At 51.7% G+C, this 21268-nt stretch overlaps 1 protein-coding gene and 1 pseudogene across 4 annotated transcripts in view; both read left to right on the top strand.

Moving 5' to 3' along the window:
* The window catches only part of GNAO1 (G protein subunit alpha o1), a 170255-nt gene that overhangs the window by 112200 nt on the left and 36787 nt on the right, over window positions 1-21268 (top strand). The window lies entirely within an intron of this gene.
* On the top strand, window positions 15490-15590 carry LOC113936824 (annotated as a pseudogene).

The following is a 21268-nucleotide window of genomic DNA, read 5'->3' as shown; positions in this document are numbered from 1 at the left end:
GGTGGGAAGAAACAGGTAGGAGCCCAAGTTGGGATCCAGGCTTTGGCAGGAAGGGTATTAGGAGCCCAGATGTACCTGGGCAGGCGCCACTGTCAGCCTGCACTTCTGAGTGACAGTGCAGGAAGGAACTGGGGTCCCAGCACCAACTCAGACTGCAGGGCGCTGTCACGGCAGGGCAGCGACCAACTACCCCATAACGGGAACTTTGTGCCAGACCCTGTTGTTTCCGGTGTTACTGTAACTGACATGCTCCATTTTAATAGTAATAAACAGTATCTGTTTTAATATGACTCCAAAAGTACGTAACCCATTCAGCTCACGACCACCAAGATATTAGAAGGCCAAAGTTGGGACTTAACTTTTTTCAGAAGTGAGTCAATTAGAACAAAACAAAACACCGTGCACAGACGGACAGGTTAGTTACAGGGATCAGGCAGGACTTCGGAAAGCAGGAGAGGACTGAAGTCTGGGAGTGCTCACCCGCCCAGAGGAGCGCGCTCAGTCTGTGATGCTGCTAACTTTACAGATAAGGAGACCGAGGCTCAGAAAGGGTGAGTGACTTGCCCGTGGTCACGCAGCTGAGAGATGACAGAGACCAGGACCAAGCCCCAGGCCGGCCTGATTCTAAAGGCAGGTCAGTGGCCCCAGGGTGGCTCAGAGCACACAGCCCAGGTGAATGTTCTCGTCTTTGCTCCCGAGGTGAAGCCCCTTTCTGGGGCTCTCTGCTGGAGAAAGAGGGCTTTTCTGGCTTTTTACAGAAAGGTTAGTGGAGGTGAATCCCACTCTGGGGAAGTGGGGCCCTGGGCCTTCTTCCTCCAGTCGGCGTCTAATTCTTTCAAATAAAAGCCTTTTCAGAAAGGGCCTGGTGCGGCGCTGCATGTGACTGGCGGAGCTGCAAGTGCCAAGCAGTCATCGTGCTGCCTGTGCCGGCTCCGCCCCCACCGGGGCCCCCCTTTCCTCCCTTCCTCTTCTTCCCCGTCCCCTCCCAGCTCTTCCTTTTCTTCTTTCGTTCTTGCCTCTGAATCACTTTTTCCAATAAGCCGTCTACTCAGTCTATCAAATAATTCCCTGAATGATTTCTGAAAGCCTCCTCCTGATAACTGAAGCCTCAGAGTTGGAAACACATTTCTATTTATGTGGGACCAAGACTTCAGCACATTATTAAATTTGCATGGGGCGCCGGCAGAGGATGGTGAGGGCCCAGCATCTTCAGCCGGATGGGGAGAGTCACACTGGCAACTTGGCCAGCCTTCCTGCTCCACTGGGAGAGATCAGCCCTGTTTCCCTGGGCCCCAGACCATCAGAACAACTCTTGTGGCTTAGAAACCATTTGGGTCCCTGTGTTTTATGATTGACCAGGTTCCTAACCAGAGATTCTGGGGCTGTAACCCCCAAAAAGAAAAGGAAAATTGGTTGTGTGTGTGTGTGTGTGTGTGTGTGTGTGTGCGCGCGCGCACACACGCAAACACATGTGCATTTGGATGTATAGTTCTGGGTGGGGTTTTGTGTATGTTTGGCTGTGTGCTTTCTCTAAGGAGAGAGCCTCTAGCTTTCTCAAAGCCCCCTCAAAGAGGCGACCTATAATCCTGAAAAGGTTCCATTAAAGACCTACTATGTACCAACCTGTAAGCTGCTAGCTGAAGCCTTTGAGAAGAGTAATTCTCATGGAAATTCGAGCTGAGAGAAGAACAACTAAGGAAAACAGCCAGACTGTGGTCTCACAATGGAAAGGATTTAAAGAAGCAGGTGCAGTTAAGTGGGTGGCTGCTTGAAGTCAAGGTGGGAACCACCTGGCTTTTGCCACAGCTCAGCCTTGGCCAGCCACGTGGCACTTAACGGCTGACATCCACTGGCTGCCCACCGTGTGTCCCGCGCTGTCCTAAAAGGCTTATATTCATCCCTGGCATCCTTATGACACTGCAAGAAATTGGAACTATTTAGCAGATTGGATTGCTCGGGCTTCGGGAGGTCACACAGAAAGTTAGCGCCAGGACCAAACTGTAGGGTTACCCACCTCCAGATGTCTCACTGGGTAAAATACTCGCCTCTCCAAACTTCAGCTTTCTTATGTGTAAAATGGGATAATTCCCTATTTGGCCTATCCCAGAGAAGCAAAAAGAATATCTTTTAGGGGCACCTGGCTGGCTCAGTCAGTAGAGCACGCGACTCTTGATCTTGGGGTTGTGAGTTCAAGCCCCAGATGGGGTGGGTGTAGAGATTACTTAAAGAAATAAACCTAAAAAAAAATTACTTTCCTAGGCAACTAAGCAAAAAAATAAATATATATATATATATATTTCAAAGAATATTTTTTAAAACATAAACTTTTATGCAAATAGGTCTGAAAGTCACCGCCCTGCTTTTGGCCCAGCAGCCCTTGATGGAGCTGATGGTGTGTCTGTGGCAGGACCATAGGCGTTCCTGAGTTTTCGTGGACTGCTTCAGGGCTACCAGATGAACCACCAATGAGAGGAATTCTACTTAAACCTCATTTTACAAATTAGGGTCTGACCCGTCTCCCACCAACTTGTCAGGGTTCCCAGCGAACTGCCGTGTCAGTTCCAGAAGCCTGACCCCTGCACCTACATCCGGGATGCTAGTTCTCACCAGCCCACTCGCCGTCCAAGTAGCTCTGTCTCAGTGGAGTGCAAGGCCACACCCCTGGACTTCCAAGAGCTCTGAGGCCAGCCTCTCTGGCCATAGGAGCACAGGCCAGCTGATGCCGCCCGTGATCAATACTGGCCAGTGTTGGCAATGCTAACACTGTCAGAGCTACGGTGGTCTAGAAGACCGAGCTTTGGCCCCCGTGAGCAATACAGTTGATTGAGGGTTTTCCATTTTAAGCCCCCGGGAATATTACTGGACTGTGTAACACACTTCATGAAGGCCATTGGGGTGACTTGGATGTGGCTTTGAAGATCAAGATGTGTGGTAGAGCCAGAAGCACAGGCTTTGGGGATCGGGAAGATCTAGACACACCCCAGTGCTAGCTTCTGGCTCAGGGAACCTCTTAGACTCCATTTTCCTTGGCCTTGCTCTCCGGTGCTTATCCAGGGGATGAAGAGGCCACAGGAGGCAGGGCCGTGTTTCTATTGACCTTTCTATCCCAGAAGCCGGTGATTTTTTTTTCATTGTTGTTATGTGTGTGTCTATGTGTAAAGAGAGATTAGCAGTTTTGTTGTTTTTTTTTTTTAATTTGGCTGTTGTGATTTTTTTTGTCTTGTTTCGGTGAGTTATTTTTAGCTAGATTCCTGACTTAAACTTTTTTTACCGTTCATTTCTTCCAAGCGGAACACAGCTCAGCCATCGCACTTGAATGAAGCGTTCAGTCAGAGCAGCTCTAGACAAACGTAATTAATAAACCACAGTGGCCATTATGTTGAGTTCTTACCATGTATCATGCGGAGCACTTGACTACACTAACTCATTTCAAACTCACAGCACGCGATGAGGTGCATGCTATTCTCATCCCCATTTTACAGATGAAGACAGACTCAGAGAGGCTAAGAAGGCCTGGTCCCCAAGTCCAATTACTGCTCACAATGTTGGCTGTCTGGAAGCGTGGGTGTGGGCCGAAAATCCTGGGGCCCTGAGTGCCCGCACCCGCAGGTCCCGCCAGCTTCATCCGGACAGTGGCCCCTGTGTCCTGTCTCACTCGGATGTGAGCAGTCTTCTCAATCTGCACAGCCCCACCGACACCCCCCTCCACCTGCAGTCCTCAGTTCTCAGGGACACCAGCGCCAGCCCCGGCAGGCTGAGGTTCTCTGGGCCCCGGCTACTTGGCAGTGCAAACTGTGGCCTCTCCCCCGGGGGTTTCCATGACCACCTGCTCCTTCCCTCACTGCCAAGCCCCACTTCCCGCTTCCCCGCTAGCCTGAGCTTGCTCCCACCTCCATGCTGGGAGCCACCCGATGGGCCACCATTGACCCTGTAGCCTTGAGCCAACCCCTTCCTCCCCGTACCTCACTTTCCCAACTTGTATGATGAGGGAGCAGAGACAGCATCATGTCTAAGGGCGCTTCCAGTTCCAACATCCCCGCAAACCTCTGCCACCTCTCATCTGGTGACTGCAGTAAACTCCTTGGTGTTCTCTCTGTGGTCACCCTTCCGGCTCTCCCACTGCCCTCCCGTGGCTTCCCACCACACCCAAAACAGAAGTCTAGCTCCTTTCCATGGTCAGCAGGGTCCTGCGTGTTGGGGGGTCCCACGCAAGCTGCTGCTCAGAAGGGGTCTCGAGCACAGCCCACCGCCGCCTGCCCTGCCCGATAACCTTCACTGTGTGTACCCATTCCTCCCCTAAGCTGTGTCCTTAACTTTAGATGTATGTCTTGTCCTGACATTTCCCTTTTCTTCCAGGCCCCCAAATTATTAAAAACAGCTGCTTCTAATTAATTGAGTGAATCATGGAAAAACACTTTTTTTCTATCTATAAATAATGCCACCTAAAATTTTTCTGGGAGGATAAAATGCTGTGGCCAGCATCCATCCGGCACACACCCAGTGCACGTCATCTAGCTTTCCCAGCCTCAGCTCATGTAGCTCCCAGCACCATCTCTGGAACACCCCCGGCCTGAAACAGGACCGCTGAGGGCCAATCAAGGTGAAATCCGTGGGAAAGGGCCACAGGCTTCGTAAGCAGCCTTCAACCACTAATTCTGCCACTTCGGACAGTTTCACATGATCACATTCAGAGAGAGGCGGAGATGTGGCGTGTGGGCTACTATTGACCACCAGCCCTTGACTCTGGCAGTCCCTGCTTATCAATCACAGCACTGAACCTCGCCTGACTCCTCTTGGGTAACCAGTGCCCCAGGGAGCCAACACCACGATCAGAGTTGGTCCTTAATTTGAAGCCAGCTTCCCACCTCTGGTCTACCCAGGACAGCTCCCTTACTTTACAGAGTACAGCAGGGGAAAGCAACCTGGAAGGCCGCAGTAGGGAGAACACTTATTTACACCCCAAATCTTCTAGCCCCCCTGGTATACGTTGGTTTTTGGCTCTTTCCCTTCCAAGTTCATTTGTTCAGCAAATGTTTACTGAGCCCCTGCTGTGTGCCCAGCTCAGTGGTAGATCCTAAATGCAAGGAGTCTGATGTAGGAGTTAAGGGTCCAGGGAAACGCATACCCTAGAAGGTGGTAAGAGCTACACTCAGTGCCACCCTTATTCGGGGGCGGGGGGAAAGCAGGCAGAGATCCTGCAACCCCAGACTTCAATGAGCCCCTTGTCTCTGCCTCACTTATTTCTCAGGGGCTTGGCCCACCAACTGGACACCTGTGTTCTGCTCGCTCCTTGCTAAAGTCCTTGCCCCCAATTCCAGTCTTGTCTCTAGGGGTGACCAAGACTTGTAGCCATCCCAGACAGACGGGGCACTGGTACCCTTGAGCTGTTTGTCATTTACTCAGTGGATCCAGGGGACACAAATTTTCTATTAATGAAAATGTGTTTCTTTACTGTTCAAAATAAGGGATATATTAGATGCACTGAACATAACATCACGTTTTGCTTTTTAATTAACATTAACTTTTTTGGAGCTGAGGCTCTCATGTCCATCAACTGTAATGAGAGAAGACTGGTTCCCCACAGTTCCTGAGGGGGGAAGAAGCCCATGTGGACATAATTACAGAGTTGGGCTCAAAAGTCGGTTTACAAGTTCCTTTTCTCTCCCTCCCTCTCTCTCTCTCTCTCTCTCTCTCTCTCTTTAATGTTGGCAAGCATTCTCCACTTTTCTAAAGTTCGTGTTATGTCTTCAGTTTTCATTTGCAGGACAGGTCTCCCCCACTACCCAAAAGCAGAGTGTTCCTATGAAAACTTTTGTAAGCCAAAAAGACGTAAAGCAAAGGAGCAATTACTATTAATTTATATGGAAAAAATTTTGAGCATTGCCAGACCCCCAAAATAACCTTATTTTTAGGCTTTTCTGATACCTTGAAACACATCTTGCTAACGAGTGCACAAAATAAATGGCGATAAAGCACAGAGGCTCAGAGACACATTTGAAAGCTATGGCGGCTGAGATGCTGGGTGTAGTGTCCAGGGAGGGAGCTTGGTGGGGCCCCTCTCGCTCGCTGCTCAGGTATGGGCTGCCTCTGTCACAGCTCCCTGCAAAGGAAATACTGAATGCTGCTTTTGCTTGGCGCCTTTTGTTTGTTTCTGTAAAAGCGAAAATCCTCTTTGGGTGACTTCTGGCTAGTGAAAACAAGTACTAACATGGGTCTTTGTAGAAGAGAAGTGGCGTAACGCGAATTTCAAAAACAGAGGAACTTTCGAAAAGCCAGACAGTCTCTTAAGAGGAATATCAGAGGGTTTGGAATTGAGATAAAAGAACAAACCCCTTCACCCTGCAAACAGCCCTGGCCTGGGCATGACTCGGTTGCAGAATTTCTCTGAGCACCCATCTCAGACTGGCTGCGAGTCGGTGCGTGTGCATTCCACCCAGATGTGGTTGTGTCAGTGTCCAGCTGACAGAGGGAGGCCCCTCTGCTGGAGTAGGGCCAGAACACTTGCCTGCAGTCACTCGCACCCAGGACATTGGGGGGGGGGGTGGTCACCCGGCACCATATTTCCATTCATACCTGTGGCGTGTTGGCGTCTCTCGTGACCGGTCTGCCCCGTAACCTCGCTTCCCCACATTTCCTGTTGAGGTGAGCAGACTCTGGGTGGTCCTTTCTCTGCTTTCTTGCCCCACCTTCAGCTCCTTCTTGTGCTGCTGGGCCTCCTGAGGATGAGGGGGAGGCACCTGGTATCCATCTCAGCTTACGGCCTAGAATTCGTGCATTCCACAAGTAGCACCTTGTGAATGAACCAAATGGGCAACAGAGTAGATGCAGGCCCTACCCTCATGGAGCTCACCATCTTTCTAGGAAGAGAAAGAGTCACTGAGGAAACAAACATATATAATTACACGCTGTGGTAAGTACTAGTCAAGGAAAGAAGGCTGGCAAGGGAACAGCAAGGAACACCTGCTTTAGACGGGGAGGGGCATGGTCAGGAAGAGCTTTCTCTGGGAGTTATATTTAAACTGAGATTGGAAGAAGAAATAACAAGGAGCCAGTATTGCAGACTTGAGGTAGTAGGAGGAGCCGTGCAAAGGCCCTGAGGTGGAAATGAACTTGCATGTGTGTTGCAAAGCCTAGAAAGGGGGCAGGGTAGCTGGCAGGTGGTTAAGTGAGGGCAAGGGTGCCTCAGGATGAGGTTCAAGGGGAAGCAGGACCCAGACCTTGCACTGCTTTGTGGGTAGAGTTCGGAATGATGGAGAGAGAACCCCTGCTCCCAGCCGGAAGGAGAGCCCAATCTTGGGAGCTGTGTCAATTTGCTAGGGTTGCGTCAACAAAGTACCATAAGAACTGTAAGTACCATGGGTAGCATGAAAAGCAGGACTTTATTTGGAGGCTAGAAATCTGAGATTGAGGTGTCATCAGAGTTGGTTTCCTCTGAGTCCCCTCTCCCTGGCTTGTAGATGTCCATCTTCTCCCTGTGTCCCCTCTGTGTGTGTCCTAATCTCCTCCTAAGGACGCCAGCCATAATAGATTAAGGCCCAATCTGAAGACCTCACTGTAACTTAATTACCCCTATAAAGACCCTCCCTCCAAGTACAGTCACATTCTGAGGTACTAGGTGGTTAGGGCTTTAATATATGAATGGAGGGGGCACAATTCAGCCCATAATGGGAGCCTTCCCTGACATACTCCCCTAGAGTAGGCTGGGGTTGTGGATCAGCCATTGTAAAATGCCTCGGGAGCCCAGAGGAGACCCATCCTAAGCAGCCTGCCTGCCCTCTCTTTGTCGAAGGAGATGATTAGCATGTTCAGGGGAGTCAAAGACTTAATGGCACCAAACTGAAACTTTCTTACCCACGATTAGTCAGAATTCTTGAAAGAGAATTGGAAACTTCCCAGGTGTAACTCAGTGGTATTAATACAGGGTCCCCAGTGGCCCCGCACTTTGCGGACCTCCTTCAAGCCCGCCCGCCGGGCAAGGCAGCCAGCAGAGTCTCGGCAGGAAAGCGAGTGACAGGCTGAGTGAGGAAGGGGCTGGGCCCCCGGGTGAGTGGCCGGGTGAACACTGACTGGGGACAGTGCTGGCCAAGCCAGCCAGCCTCCGCAGTGCTCCCTCCCGACCCCTAGCAGAGCCCCTTGCCAGCGAGAGAGGTCCGGAAGGTGTTGTGCTGCATTAAACGGCGGAAGAACCCTCAACAGACATCCTAGGAGAGCTCCCAGATCAGTGTTTTCAGCCTCCCGGGGAGCCTGGGGGGGGTGGCAGCTGACCCCAATGGCTGGAGGATGGAGGTGTATGCAGACCGGCAGATGAGCCTCACATTGCCCCCTGCCCCCAACTTATGCTGAAGGTAAAAATAACTACAAGGGGAGAAATGTCCTAGAGAAATTACCTTGAAATTCGGAAAACATGAAGCCTGGCTCCATCTAATTAAGATGACATTTTGCAAAGGGGGGGTCAGGGAGAGGCCTGGTGGCATTTTAAATTGCAAGCTGATTGTGCAGCCTCTCTAATTTTGGTTCTGAACAAAGTTTCCAGTTGGAACAGAGGACCGACTTCAAAAGCATCGCCTACTGCTGGCCAGGCAAAGGGAGTGAAAAGAGCAGCATGGGGCCTCTGGGCACAATGTGGCTGGGACTGGAGCAAAGGCTTGGGGCCTCAGGGGGCCCCAGCCCTCGGGAGCCTGCTGTGCCTTTTAGGGGATCAGTGGACCCGCTCCTGGGAGGAGAGCTAATTGAAGCAAGGGCCTTGCCCTTGAAGAATGAGCTTTTGTCCAGCCTGGGCCATCTTGGGGGCACTTACTGGGCAGAGCTCTGGCCTGGGCTGACTGTAGACATCGCCCCACCCCAGTCTCCCCCTGTGCTATAGAAACAGGCCTGGTTCTTGTATAATATCCCCCAGCATCCTCTTGGGGAGGGGCCACTCCCTCCTGGGGACTCCTCCCTGCCAGCCTCTACGGCCCAAAAGGTGGAGAAGGCCCACCCCCCTTCCCTCCCAGACTCCTGGAAGAGGCAACCCCAGTCCCTTTCAACTTGGAAGGTGGAGGATGGGCCTCCGAGTGGGAGGTACAGGGGCCACCTGGCCCAGGGAGCCACCCAAAGCGCAAGGTACTATTCTGCTCTCTGGACAGAGCACTCCAGGTGTGATGAGCCAGCTTCCCTCAGAGGCTCCTTCGTGTCCCTCCTTTTGTGCACCCTGTGTTAGCTCACAAAGACGGCTTGACCAGGCCGACTTTCGTTCCCGCAACTATTACTCATACTACCGATGCTGATCTCCATGCACGCACGCGCGCGTCTGCGCAGCATACTTCAAGCAGTGCACAGTCCAGAGAGCACGTCCATCCAGACCCTGGCTTCTCACTCACCCTGGGACGAGAACACAGCGTGGAGAATGCCACCATTTATAGTTGAGGAAACTAAGTCACAGAGTTGAAATGTTGTGCGCTTGGAGGCCAGACCCTGGCATTTCCCACAAATCCAGGGGCCTCATGTCACTCTCTCCCACTTGCTTCCCCTGACTTGCCCCCCCACCCTCCTGGTGGCCCACCGAGGTCTCTGTGCCATTCATTCCCTCCGCTCTCCTTGTCTCCACCCAATTCCTCCGAAGGGAGGGTGGCAGGGTGGTGAGCTGGCTGAGGAGCATGGGGTAACAGAATGAGTTCTAGTAGGTGGTGGGCAGCGTGGCCTCGGTTCCAAAATATGGGAGCCATTGAGGGCTGGGGTGTGAACTAAGTGCTTTCTTGACAGATTAAAGGGACAGAGCCTGGAGGCCAGGAGACTGGTTGGGCTAGACCCCTGCTGTCATCCCTGGAGGAGAGGCCAGAGTGACCTTGCAGGGAGACTGAAGTGGTCAGAGTTCAGACCTTTCTGGGGGCAAATGACAGTTCTTGGGAATCAGACTGGCTGGAGGGACAGAGGAAGGGAAGAGAGTGGAGCTGGCCTCGGGGTCTCCGGCTTGCGTGACCAGAAGCACAGAATTACCATTGCAGAGGGGCCATGTGTCCCCAAAGAGTGGGGTGCAGGCATTCCTGGGGGTACACATGACCTGGCCGTTCACACAGACCAACAGCTTTTGTTGGAGAACTTTTATGTATTTCAGTGTATATTAGAAAAATTAGCACACAGGCCCCTGATTTCATAGATGTTATTGTTTAGGATAAGCTGATTATTTAAAATGAGTCCATTTGAGGTCATTTTTAAAAATTAAGGGAACAGCAGCAGTCATTAGCTGCTTTGGCGGCAATCCTTCCTTTGGGAGGGAAGGCGGTGTTGGAGACTGTGGCCCAGGAACCCAGGTGCAGGGGAGAGGGTGGGATTGACCAGGAACATGCCGAGCCTAGTGGAGGAGCCAGTAAACCAACCAGAGGTCAGGTGGGGTCACTCAGCAGCCCCCTGCACAGAGGAGGATCTGCTGACATCCTGCCCAGAGAGAAGGTGGCTTACAAAAGCAAGAAGGGGTCTGAGGACTGGGCCCTCGGCAACTTAAATGTTGGGTGGAGGGACAGGGGCCCACACGAGAGATAGCCCGCAGTGGACTGACGTGACCTGGGAGACAGCACCCTGGCCAGGAAGCGGCATCCACAGGGCCCGGCACCCCGAGAGAGAAGTGAGCAGACAGCAGTGGGGGATGGGGAGGGCAGTGAAAGCCCCCGCCGGAAGTGGGCAGAGAGGCGGCAGGACAAAAGGAAGAAGCAGAGAGGACAGTGGCTTGGGGGGGCATCGGTGTCGGGGACGGACTTAGGTTGGGAGGCCAGAGCATGAGTGTAGGTGGAAGCCAAGGGGAGAAAGAAGGCCCCAGGGGAGGGGTGGAGGGGGTGGGTGTCAGGGTGAGGATGGAGGGTGAACAGAGGTGGAGTCAGGACCACACTGCCCATCCCCACCTTTTCAGAAGGTCAAGTCTTAACATGGAATGAAGCGCACAGTGGTTTTCCTTTGGGGGGTTTTGCTGAAGTTCATTTGGTGGCTGGGTGAGGGCTCAGAGGCTGGGGAGGGGGCAGTTCTGGATTTGGATTTGGTGGCTCCCAGGAAGTTGTTCTCCCCCTCCCCAACTCAGTCCCCATCGGCACAGAGAGAAGGGTCCTACAGCCCCTGCTTGGAGGGCACCCACCTCACTGGACGGCAAGGGCCCACTTAGCCATAAGGCTGCTGGGGACAGGTGGGTAGGACAGGTGTCCCCCCTCCTAACTTCCGTCTCCCCTGCTGGCGTTGGTGCTGGGCACTTACCATCGCGCTCCCTTTTCAGAGGACATTGGCAGCTAGGAGAGCGGAAGTATCCATGACAACAATGCTCCTTAGCAGGCCAGAGCCCCTCGTTCTCCTGCACCTGTGTCCGAGCAGTTTGGGGCAGTCATCTCAACAAAGTTGAGGCCTCAAGTTGGCTGCTGGGGGTGGGGAGATGGGGGGTCGGTCAGGACAGATTCCCTGTTGCCATCGCCCCGCCCAAGTGAAGGAAGGCACAGGGGCCCCGTCCCTTCTGGTGAGAATTTAACACACTCCTTGGGAACTGCAACCACCAGGGACCCATTCCCTCTTGGAACCAAAACCAGGGAACAAGGAGGGAGGCACCGACAGAGAAGGAAACGGGAAGTCTGTGGCCAAGGAAACCTGGAGCCCACGGCCTGCCCCCATCCTGTGCTGCCCCCAGCAAGCGAGTGTACACTCCCAGGAAGTCTGGGTGGTGCTCCAAGCCTCCCAGAACCCCAAGCCAAGGCCCTGCCGGTGGGAGAGGGTCAGAGCCAGGCAGAATGGGGAGGATGTTCCCAGCCCATCGCCTAGGGGCTGGAGCCAGATTCATTGCTCCTGGGCATGCTTCTTCTGTTCCGCCCCGTGCCTGCCTATGCTGCTCACCGCAGGAAGATGCTTCCCAATTGGAGGAAGTGGGCAGATTTTAGCTAGCATGATGGATGCACGTGTTGATTTTTATCTCAGTAGTTCTTAACTTTAATGCATATTAGAAAAAGATAAAAACTGGGGTGCGTGGGTGGCTCAGTCAGTTAAGTGTCCAACTCTCAATTTCGGCTCAGGTCATGATCTCGGGGTCGTGAGATGGAACCCTGCGTCGGGCTGTGCACTCAGAGTAGAGTCTATTTGAGATTCTCTCCCTCTCTCTCTCCCTCTGCCTCCCACTGCTCGAGCGCCCGCACATGCACTCTGTCTCTATTTCTAAAATAAATAACCAATCAAATATCCTTTTGCATATATTATTGTTAGTGAAACTTCATTTCCTTTCTCTTAAAATAAGTTTAAGTAGATGCAAGTCTAAAGAAAAACATGAAGTCAGTTGTGGCACAGGTGGTACCCAAACCCAGCCGAATTTCAGCATCATTTTTTGAGCACCTGCTTTGCACCCTGCAGCATTCTCCAGATTCAGCGGTGAACAAAAGTCATGGCTGTGGCAGGCATGTGAGTGGCTGAGACACAGGAGGTGCTGCTGTGGGGCCCCCTTTCCTGTTCGCAGGGGACTGGAGCGGGATCACAGATTCTTTGATATTCCAGAAAACTGGCCTCTACCTTTCTCCGGCTTACTGAGAGGGCAATCTGTTTCCTGTCCAGGAAGCAGGAGAGGAGGAACCCTAGCAGGACACGGACAGGGGCACCCCCCGCTACTACCATGAACGTCGCCGGCGTTTCCTGGCTCAAACGCAACAGAAGGTTCTTTCCTGCCCATCTGATAGTCTGGGGCAGGTGCTCTGGGTGGGTGGCTCTCCTCCACACGGTGATTCATGGGCCAGCTCCTTCCATCTTATGGCACCACCACCGCCCAGGACTTTGTCATCACATGCATTCAGGAGACACACTTATATCTTAGGAGCCTTGGCCCACAAGCGGCGCACCTCACATTCATACTCCATCAATTCCAGCTCAGTTACAGGGCAGGTGGTGGCCTGTGGAAGGGTCTCTAAGCCAGAGGCCACGAGAGGGCTGAAACTAAGCTCACCTTCCCCTTGCCAGGTCGTGTAGCCCGGAGGAAAGAACTCCTTTTTCCTAACCCCAACAAAGGTGCTGTGGGGCTGGCTTCTCCCTGGCTGGGACCGGGGCAGAGGACGTGGGAAAGGAGAGAGAGGAGACAGAAGGACAGAGTAAAGCAAGAATGGCCTTGGAGGGGAGAGGAACCTGAGCCCAGGGGACACCTGGTGGCTTCCCTTGTGGTCCTGCATTTTCAGATGTTGAGGGCTGGCCTGAGCCCCTGCACACCTTGCCCCGCCTCTCTCCTCAGTGAGCCCCGTGCAGCAGAGTTGAGCCTTAGGCACTGAGGCCCCTGACCACCCTGCCACACCCAGGTCTGTGCAGCTAGGGCCTTGTCCTTACCCCATGCCCTTGATCACCCAGAGTCAATGTCAGGGAGATGAGGATGGTGGGGTCTTAAGTGGGGAAGGGAGGCCATGCACCCTGGTCCCGGGCCTTGGAGAGAGCTGCTGAGGTGGTTGCACCCAGGCCGGAGCAGCTCCCATCCCCCTGGGCCTGAGCTGCCTGCAGACTCCAGGGGGTGCGGCTCTCCATCCTCCCCCCACTGCTGACCTCACGTGAGAGACGGGCCCCCAGAGGCTTCGCCCAATTCCCAGCCTCCCCCTGCCCTGTATTCCTGTCTCCTGGCCAGGCACTGGGGGCCAGCGGAGCCAGCATCCAGCCTGGTCCCTCCATGCCTTCTGCCTCCTGTCACCCCCAGGGTGGCCCACTGGCGCTCTGCCTGGCCCAGCTGGGGTACAGCCACGGCTGCCACTCCGCCTCGCCAGTGTTTTGGTTGACAAGACTATTTGTCACCCTTGTTTTTTCACACCTGTCTCCATCCCACCTGCCTCATGTGTAAACAGCACCAGCATCAACACACTAACCCCCAGAGTGGGCACCAGCTGGGAGCACCATCCCCTTAGCAGCAGGGCTCAGGGAAGCCAGGGGTGGCAGGCGGAGAGTGTCCCAGGTACCAGCTTTCCCAGACCCCGCCCTCAAGGAGAACCTGGAAGACCAGGGCTCTGGCCTGGTGCCACCCCCAGGCTTGCTAGGTGACCTTGAACAAGGTCCCACCTGCTTTACACAGGTCTTGGTTTTCCCCTCAGAGCATGAGGCGGGAAGCAGTGCTGTGTGAGCTCCGGGGCCAGACAGCTGGTGTTCAAATTCCCGCTGTACCACCTACTAGCTGAGTGACCTTGGGCCAGCCTCACAAGCCATCCGAACTCTGGTTTCTCTCTTCATAAAAGGGTGAAATGGTAATACTCATGAACATTCATGAACTAAAGTCCACAGGAAGTGCTCGCTAAATACAGGCTCCTGTGACTCTGTCTTAGGGCCCCTCCTTGGCAGCCAGAGTTCTGAACAGGCATGTCCATTCATGTGTCTCTTGGGGGGGGAGGTCTGTGTTCCCAGCTCCAAGGCTCACAGTGGCCACATTAGGAGCCTGGACTTGCTGATCCTCTGGACCCGGTTGGTTTGGCCTGCCCTGGGCCCTCACCCCAGAGGCTCCTCCTGAACCCCAACCCTGGCAGCCTTCCACTGGCAAAAACTTGCAATTCTCGATTTTCTAACCGAGGGATGTTGGCTGTGGCTCTGTGTGCCACCTCTCAGCCCATGAGGGATGTGAGTCAGCCACACTTCAGCAGGGGGAGCCTTCATCAGCTGGCCCTTACCTGTCTGGCAGCAGGGGCGGGGGGAGGGTGGATCTTGAGAGACCATCTGCTCACCCCCCCCCAAGGGGAGGTGCATGCTACCCTTCTGTGCAATGAGACAGCATGAGTGCTGAGAGGAGATGGTGAACAGAGTCACCACATCGACTACCATGGCTTCACCACATCGGAAAGTGATTCCTTCCTCTCTGTCATCCTCAGAAGCTCAAGAAGAAGGTCTCAGGCTGGGCTAGTATCTCCTTAACACCTCTGAACTCTCCCCCTTGTTAACAAAGAGAAAACGGGTCCTGCTAGAATTTAACATGTCTGCTTTCATTGTCATTATTCTTATGTGTATCTTCCATTTAGAATACTTCACGCAGGTTTTCCCTTTACTGTAAGGATGTGAAGTTTATAAAGTACAAAGATGTGTCTAAGAAAATTAATAACTGGTAGTCACCAGGTGAAACAGGACTTTTGTTGAAGTTATAAAGATGCTAGGGGAGAATGTTTGAGAAAGAATGATCTGTCTAGTGGTTCTCAAACGTTGTGGTTTGGGGACCGGTTTAAACTCTTAAAAAATTATTGAGGACCCCAATTTTGTTTATGTATGTTACAGCTATCAATTTTTATTGCATTAGAAATTAAAACCAAGAGTGCTCGCTTTCAGCAGCACCTATACTAAAAATTGGAACAATACAGGGCACCTGGGTGGCTCAGTTGGTTAAGCGACTGCCTTCGGCTCAGGTCATGATCCTGGAGTCCAGGGATCGAGTCCTGCATCAGGCTCCCTGCTCGGCAGGGAGTCTGCTTCTCCCTCTGACCCTCTTCCCTCTCGTGCTCTCTATCTCTCATTCTCTCTCAAATAAATAAATAAAATCTTTAAAAAAAAATAAAATAAAATAAATTTAAAAAATAAAAATTGGAACAATACAGAGAAGATTAGTATGCCCCTGGCACGAAGATGACACACAAATTTGTGAAGCATTCCATATTTTATTTTCTGCTTCTATCTCGTTTTGGTTTTTTATCCTTTGGTTGGGGGGGAGGGGTGTTCCTAGAACAGCGCCTGGCACATAATAGGTGCTCAATAAATATTTGTTGTTTTGCTGGGGGAAAAAAAAGAAATTAAAACCAAGAAAAATTTTAAATCTTCATTCATTTAAAAATAACAGTGATAAACCTATTACACATTAGTATAAATAACATTTTCTGATTACTGAAAATGTTTCGGTAAGAAGAACGTCATTGTTTTACATTTTTGCAAAGCTCTTTAATGGCTGGCTTAATAGAAGACAGCTTGGTTCTCATATGTGCCTCCGCATCCAGTCTGTCATGATGTGTTGTTTTGGTTGAAGAAGAGGACTGAAATTGGGCCCCACATAAACACATAGTTGGAAAAAGAAGGAATGTTTTACTAGCCTTTTCAGATAGTTCTTGTGTGAAACTCACCCAGACTGGACAAGTGGCGGTTTCCTAAAGGATGGCTGCAATCTGAAACTGTATCAGCGACCCTTTCCTGTGCTGTTACATTAAAACCCATCAGTCTCTCTCCAGCAGGTGGTTCTGGAACAACTGGGAGAGCAAGTGCAGAGGAAAGAGCAAAATCCAGATACAGGTTTTCCACTTGTCACAAAAGTTAACTTGAAATGGATCACAGATCTAAATGTAAAAAGCAAAACTATAAAACTCCTCAAAGGGGATAGAGGAGGAAACCAAGATGACCGTGGGTCTGACAATGACTCCTAGAGACAACGCCAAAGTCACGATCCATGAAAGAAGTAGTTAAACTGCTCTTCATAGAAATTCAAAACTGCTCTGTGAAGGCCACCGTCAAAGAGAAGAAGAAGAAAAGCCATGGGCCGAGACAAAATATTTGCTAAAGCACGTTTAATAGAAGACTGGGGTCCAAGATATACAAAGACCTCTTACAACTCAACAATAAGAAAACAACCCAACTTGAAAATGGGCCAAAGATCCTAACAGACACATCACAAAAGAAGATGTACAGATGGCAAAAAGCATATGGAATGATGCTCCACATCATATGTTATCAGGGAAATGCAAATTAAAACAACAAGCTACCACTACACACCTAGTAGAATGGCCAAAATCCGGAACACTGGCAACTCCAAGTACTGACAAGGACATGGAGCAACAGGACTCTCGCTCATTGCTGGGGAAAATCAAAATGGCGCCACACTTGGGAAGACAGTTTGGCACTTTCTTACAAAATGAAACATACTCCGACCACAGGATCCAGCAATCAGGCTCTTCCATATTGACTCAAAAGATGTGAAAACTTTTGTCCCCACAAAACCTGCACACAGGTGTTCGTAGCAACTTTATTCATAATTGCCAAAACTTGGAAGCAACCAAGCTATCCTTCAGTCGGTGAGTGGATAAGTAAACTGGTCCATACACACAATGGAATACTATTCCACACTAAAAGGAAATGAGCTATCAAGCAATGAGAAGACGTGGAGGAAACTTCAATGCATATTACTAGGTGAAAGAAGCCAATCTGAAAAGGCTGCATACTGTATAATTCCAACTGTGTGAATTTCTGGAAAAGGCAAAACAGTGGGGACAGTAAGAAGATCAGAGTGGTTGCCAGGAGTGGGGTGAGGGCAAGGGATGAATAGGTAGAACATGGAGGATTTTTAGGGCAGTGGAAATACTCTGCACGATACCATAATTGTGGATACACAGCATTATAAATTTGTCCAAATCCATAGAATGTACAACACCGAGACTGAACCCTGAGGTTAACTATAGACTTTGGATGATTATGATGTGTTCGTGTAGGGTCATCCTTGGCAACAAATGGACCACTCTGGTGAGGGATGTGGATAGTGGAGGAGGCTGTCCACGGATGGAGGCAGGGGTTATATGGGAAATTTCTACCTTCCTCTCGCTTTTGTTATAAACCCAAAACTGCTCTTAAAAAAATAAAGTCTCTTGAAAACACGCATTGATCTACTTTGCACTTTGAATGGGTCCCTTAACCATGCATGATTTTTAACACCATTTTGGTCATTTGGAAAATATTAGTTCAGAGTTACGTGGCTCTTCCAAATGTTGACACGTTTCCGCATACAGTATTAAAAACTCACATTTGATAACATCGATACCGATCTCATCAGAAGAGTCTTTAGGTAATGGGAAGCTGTCAAGCTCGTGATGGTAAACACAAGTTTTCCAAAATTCTTTCACTTGAAAGCTGGAATTTTTTTTTATTTTGGTGATAGATATGTTCGTTGTTTTCCTTGAAATGATGGGCTCGCTTGGTTCGTTTTTAGAAAATGTCTTCCAGAGACCAAATCCGAATTACCGTTGTCTGTCAGGCATTCTTTTAAGTAAAAGTGGTGTCCCATGAATAAAGGGACTATTTTTGCTGGCAGCTCAGTCTTACAAGCGCCTTTCCTCCAGAAAACCATCATCCTTTGGTTTGCAGAAGTGTTTTATGCATACTTCCCATTTCATTGCACAGAATGTGGAAAAAAATGGGTACTCGGGGTAGATTGTCTTTTAATTTGTGGTTTTTACTACTTCATCAAGGGCATTCTTAAGTAAAAGTGGCATCTTCTGTGACCCACCGTGTGAATGCAGTCTGGTGGTCCTGCTTCCTGCTCAGGGGCTAGCGTTTTATATCCTATGGCTTTTGCACCATCAGTACAAGCAGGTAACACTGTTAGAAAGGCAAAAAATAGCGTCTTAGTATTGTCCTGAACACAGTTTTGATCTTGTGGACCCCCTGCAAGGACCTCAGAGACCCCCAGGGGTGCAGACCACACTTTGAGAACTACTGGCGTAGCCAATCCCTTCCTCGTGATTTTGGGGACCCTCGGACCCTGAGAGAAGCTGAGGCTTGCCCAGGGTCCCAGAGCCAGTTGGAGGCAGGGCCAAGTCTTCTGACACCTGATGCACACTGCTCCGGGCCATGTCCCTGAGATCCTGGAAGCAGGGTGACAGGCTCCTTTTTGAACCAAGGCAGTATCTGATCAAGCTGACGCTGAATGGATGCCTCCAGTGAGGGGACAAGGAGGCAGGAAGGGGTATCAACGAATAAGCCTGGGGAGAGGCACCAGTCAGCCAGACCTGCCCTCTTCCAGTTTTACCTGCCTCCCCCCAACCCCTGCCATGTGTGTGGTGGTCCGACTTCCATCTTCCCTCTTCCATAATTTTGTTGCTAGTATCTCCCAGCCAAGGCGGCTCTAATTAAACTATTCACCATCGTCACTTCATGTTCTGAAGAGACGAGGTTGGCCATTATCACTTTTCTTTCCCTTTGACTGAGCTCTGTGTGGGTAATTTTATTCTGCCCTTGTTCGTTTCTTAGAAATTTAGCCTCTCCAATTTTAGTTCTTTTCTCCTATCTTAGAACATTGTGCTCAGGAGAAAGGCGGCAGAGGGCGAGGGTATCACAGATTTGGAAATTTCTGTCCTGTTCACCTGAAAGTGTATTTTTGACTGAACAGTGCCTGCGTGGTGGTTCAGCTGTCCCCCGCACCCCTGTCTAGGAGAGACATCCAGGAGGTAAAGACTGGCAGGTTCTGGACCCGCCCAGGGGAGAAAGGCACCAAGAGAAAGTGGTTGACATGTCAGGCTGTCCCAAATTGGGTGATGGTGGGAGCTTTGGACAAGGGTGAGTCTCCACTTCATCCTTGGGGATCTGAGGTGATCAGAAGCCTTGGTGATGTAAACATACCATTGCCTCCCTCCCCCCCCACCCGCCCCCGAGGGCCCCAGCAAGCCTCCATCCTGCGTCCCCGTCTCTGCCAGTCACCTGCGTGGCCCACCCGTCTGTGCGCTGGCCGGCCTCCTCTGCAGGCCCTCACTCCATTCGGCACCAGCCTCAGCACCTCCCCCCTCGGAAGCTGTGGACTGACTACTGCCCTTCACCCTCCAGTCTCCCTCCGCAGCCTTGCACTGGACGCCCTGCCAGGGTGGCCTTGGGAGACAGACGAAACAAAGCAGCTCCATCTGAGAATGGCAGAGCTGGGGCCGGGAGGTGGGGATGGGCACTGAGAGCCCAGCACACAAATGCGGACGCTCCCTGAGGAGGGCCAGGAGCCGGGGGAGGCAGAGGGAAAGAGAGTGTCCCAGGCCCCACACTCAGAGAGCATCAGTGTTCGCTCTGTGGCACTCCGACTATCAGAGCTGTCCCACCGTGGGACCGAGGCTGCCTTCAGCCCTCTCCGTGGAGGTGCACACGTTCACACTCAGTGGCCCGGGACCGAAGCCCCACCAAGATGCAGTCTGTGTGGGCGCCCCTTGGGCCACCTGTGCAGGCAAGGTAGCTATTCCTAGTTTATTTATGTTTTTTAAAGATTTTATTTATTCATTTGATAGAGACACAGTGAGAGAGGGAACACAAGCAGGGGGAGTGGGAGAGGTGCAGGAGCGGGGAGCCTGATGCGGGGCTCGATCCCAGGACCCTGGGATCATGACCTGAGCCGAAGGCAGACGCTTAACGACTGAGCCACCCAGGCGCCCCGCTATTCCTAGTTTAATGACTAAGGGTCACATGGACCGCCAAGCCCCACCATTGTCCTCAGACCCTGCCAATGGCCGGAGGGGCCCCTGACGCCCTTGAGGACCCTTCCATTAGGGTCTCTGCCCTTCCTCCTTTATTCCCCCCTCAGGGAAGACCTGTCTCTGGACTGTGCCCTGCTTTCTGGGCACGGCTGACCCCTGACTGCCCATCTCCCGGACATACCTCTCTCACATCCCCCCCACCTACCCCAGTGTCTCCATCACGCCCAGTGCTCACTCAGTTTCTGCCTCCCAGGGGGCAGTTCGGTTGATGTGTCTGATGCCCCCACTGACTGCAGGCTTGGGTAGGCAGGGTCCAGGTCCTGCTGGCTGCTGGGTCCGCAGCTCCCAGCCATGGGCTCAGCACGGGAAGACATCTGGCCAGCCGGTGGTGAAGGAACCGTCACTGGACTAGCTCCGGCTCCTTCTGCTTCCTTGGGGCCGGGGCCAGGAGTAAGACACCACGACCCACTGGAAGGGCTGGCAAATAGTTTCCGAGTGGGAACTTTTAGGTGTCAAGTGTGGGATCCAGTGAAGGGGTCTCAGAGGACTCAGGCCACAGTCTCCCCCATAAGCCCCAGTTCTTGAAGATAGATAGTGAGCCAGCAGAAAGAGCTGCTTCTAAATAATTGGAAGATCCAAGAATTTTGAGGCTGGAAAGAGTGTGATCCTTCAGAAAACCCCAGCCTTCTCCACCTCCCCAGGAGGCAGCCTGGGCCTCAAACAGAGAAGGGTCTCAGAAGGGCTGAAGACAAATCCCTGAAGATTGCAGACCGCCGACAAAGATGGGGCCCCAGGCAGAGGGAGGGCGAGCCAAGGGGGCAGTTCTCCCCTGCTGGGTTTGAGGCACCAGCTAACCGGCTGGGGAGATTCAGGCAGTGTGTTCTTTTTTGCCAAACGTGAAAGTTCTTAAGGCCAAGACTGTACTCATTAGTGGGTGTATGATGGATAAATGAGTAAATGGGTGGATGAATGGGTGGGTAGCTAGATAGATCAAGGAGGAGTGAAAGGAATGGGCATGCCAATGAGTAATTACGGGACAGACAGGTGCTGTTGTGGGAAAGAAGGGAGGCAAAGGGACGGATAGGTGGGTGTGTAAGTGACTGGATGGATGGATGAACGAGGGTAGCTGATGGGTA

The sequence above is a fragment of the Zalophus californianus genome, chromosome 17 (genome assembly GCF_009762305.2).
Source record: "Zalophus californianus isolate mZalCal1 chromosome 17, mZalCal1.pri.v2, whole genome shotgun sequence".
Taxonomy (NCBI): domain Eukaryota; kingdom Metazoa; phylum Chordata; class Mammalia; order Carnivora; family Otariidae; genus Zalophus; species Zalophus californianus.
This window is presented reverse-complemented; position numbering and strand designations above follow the sequence as displayed.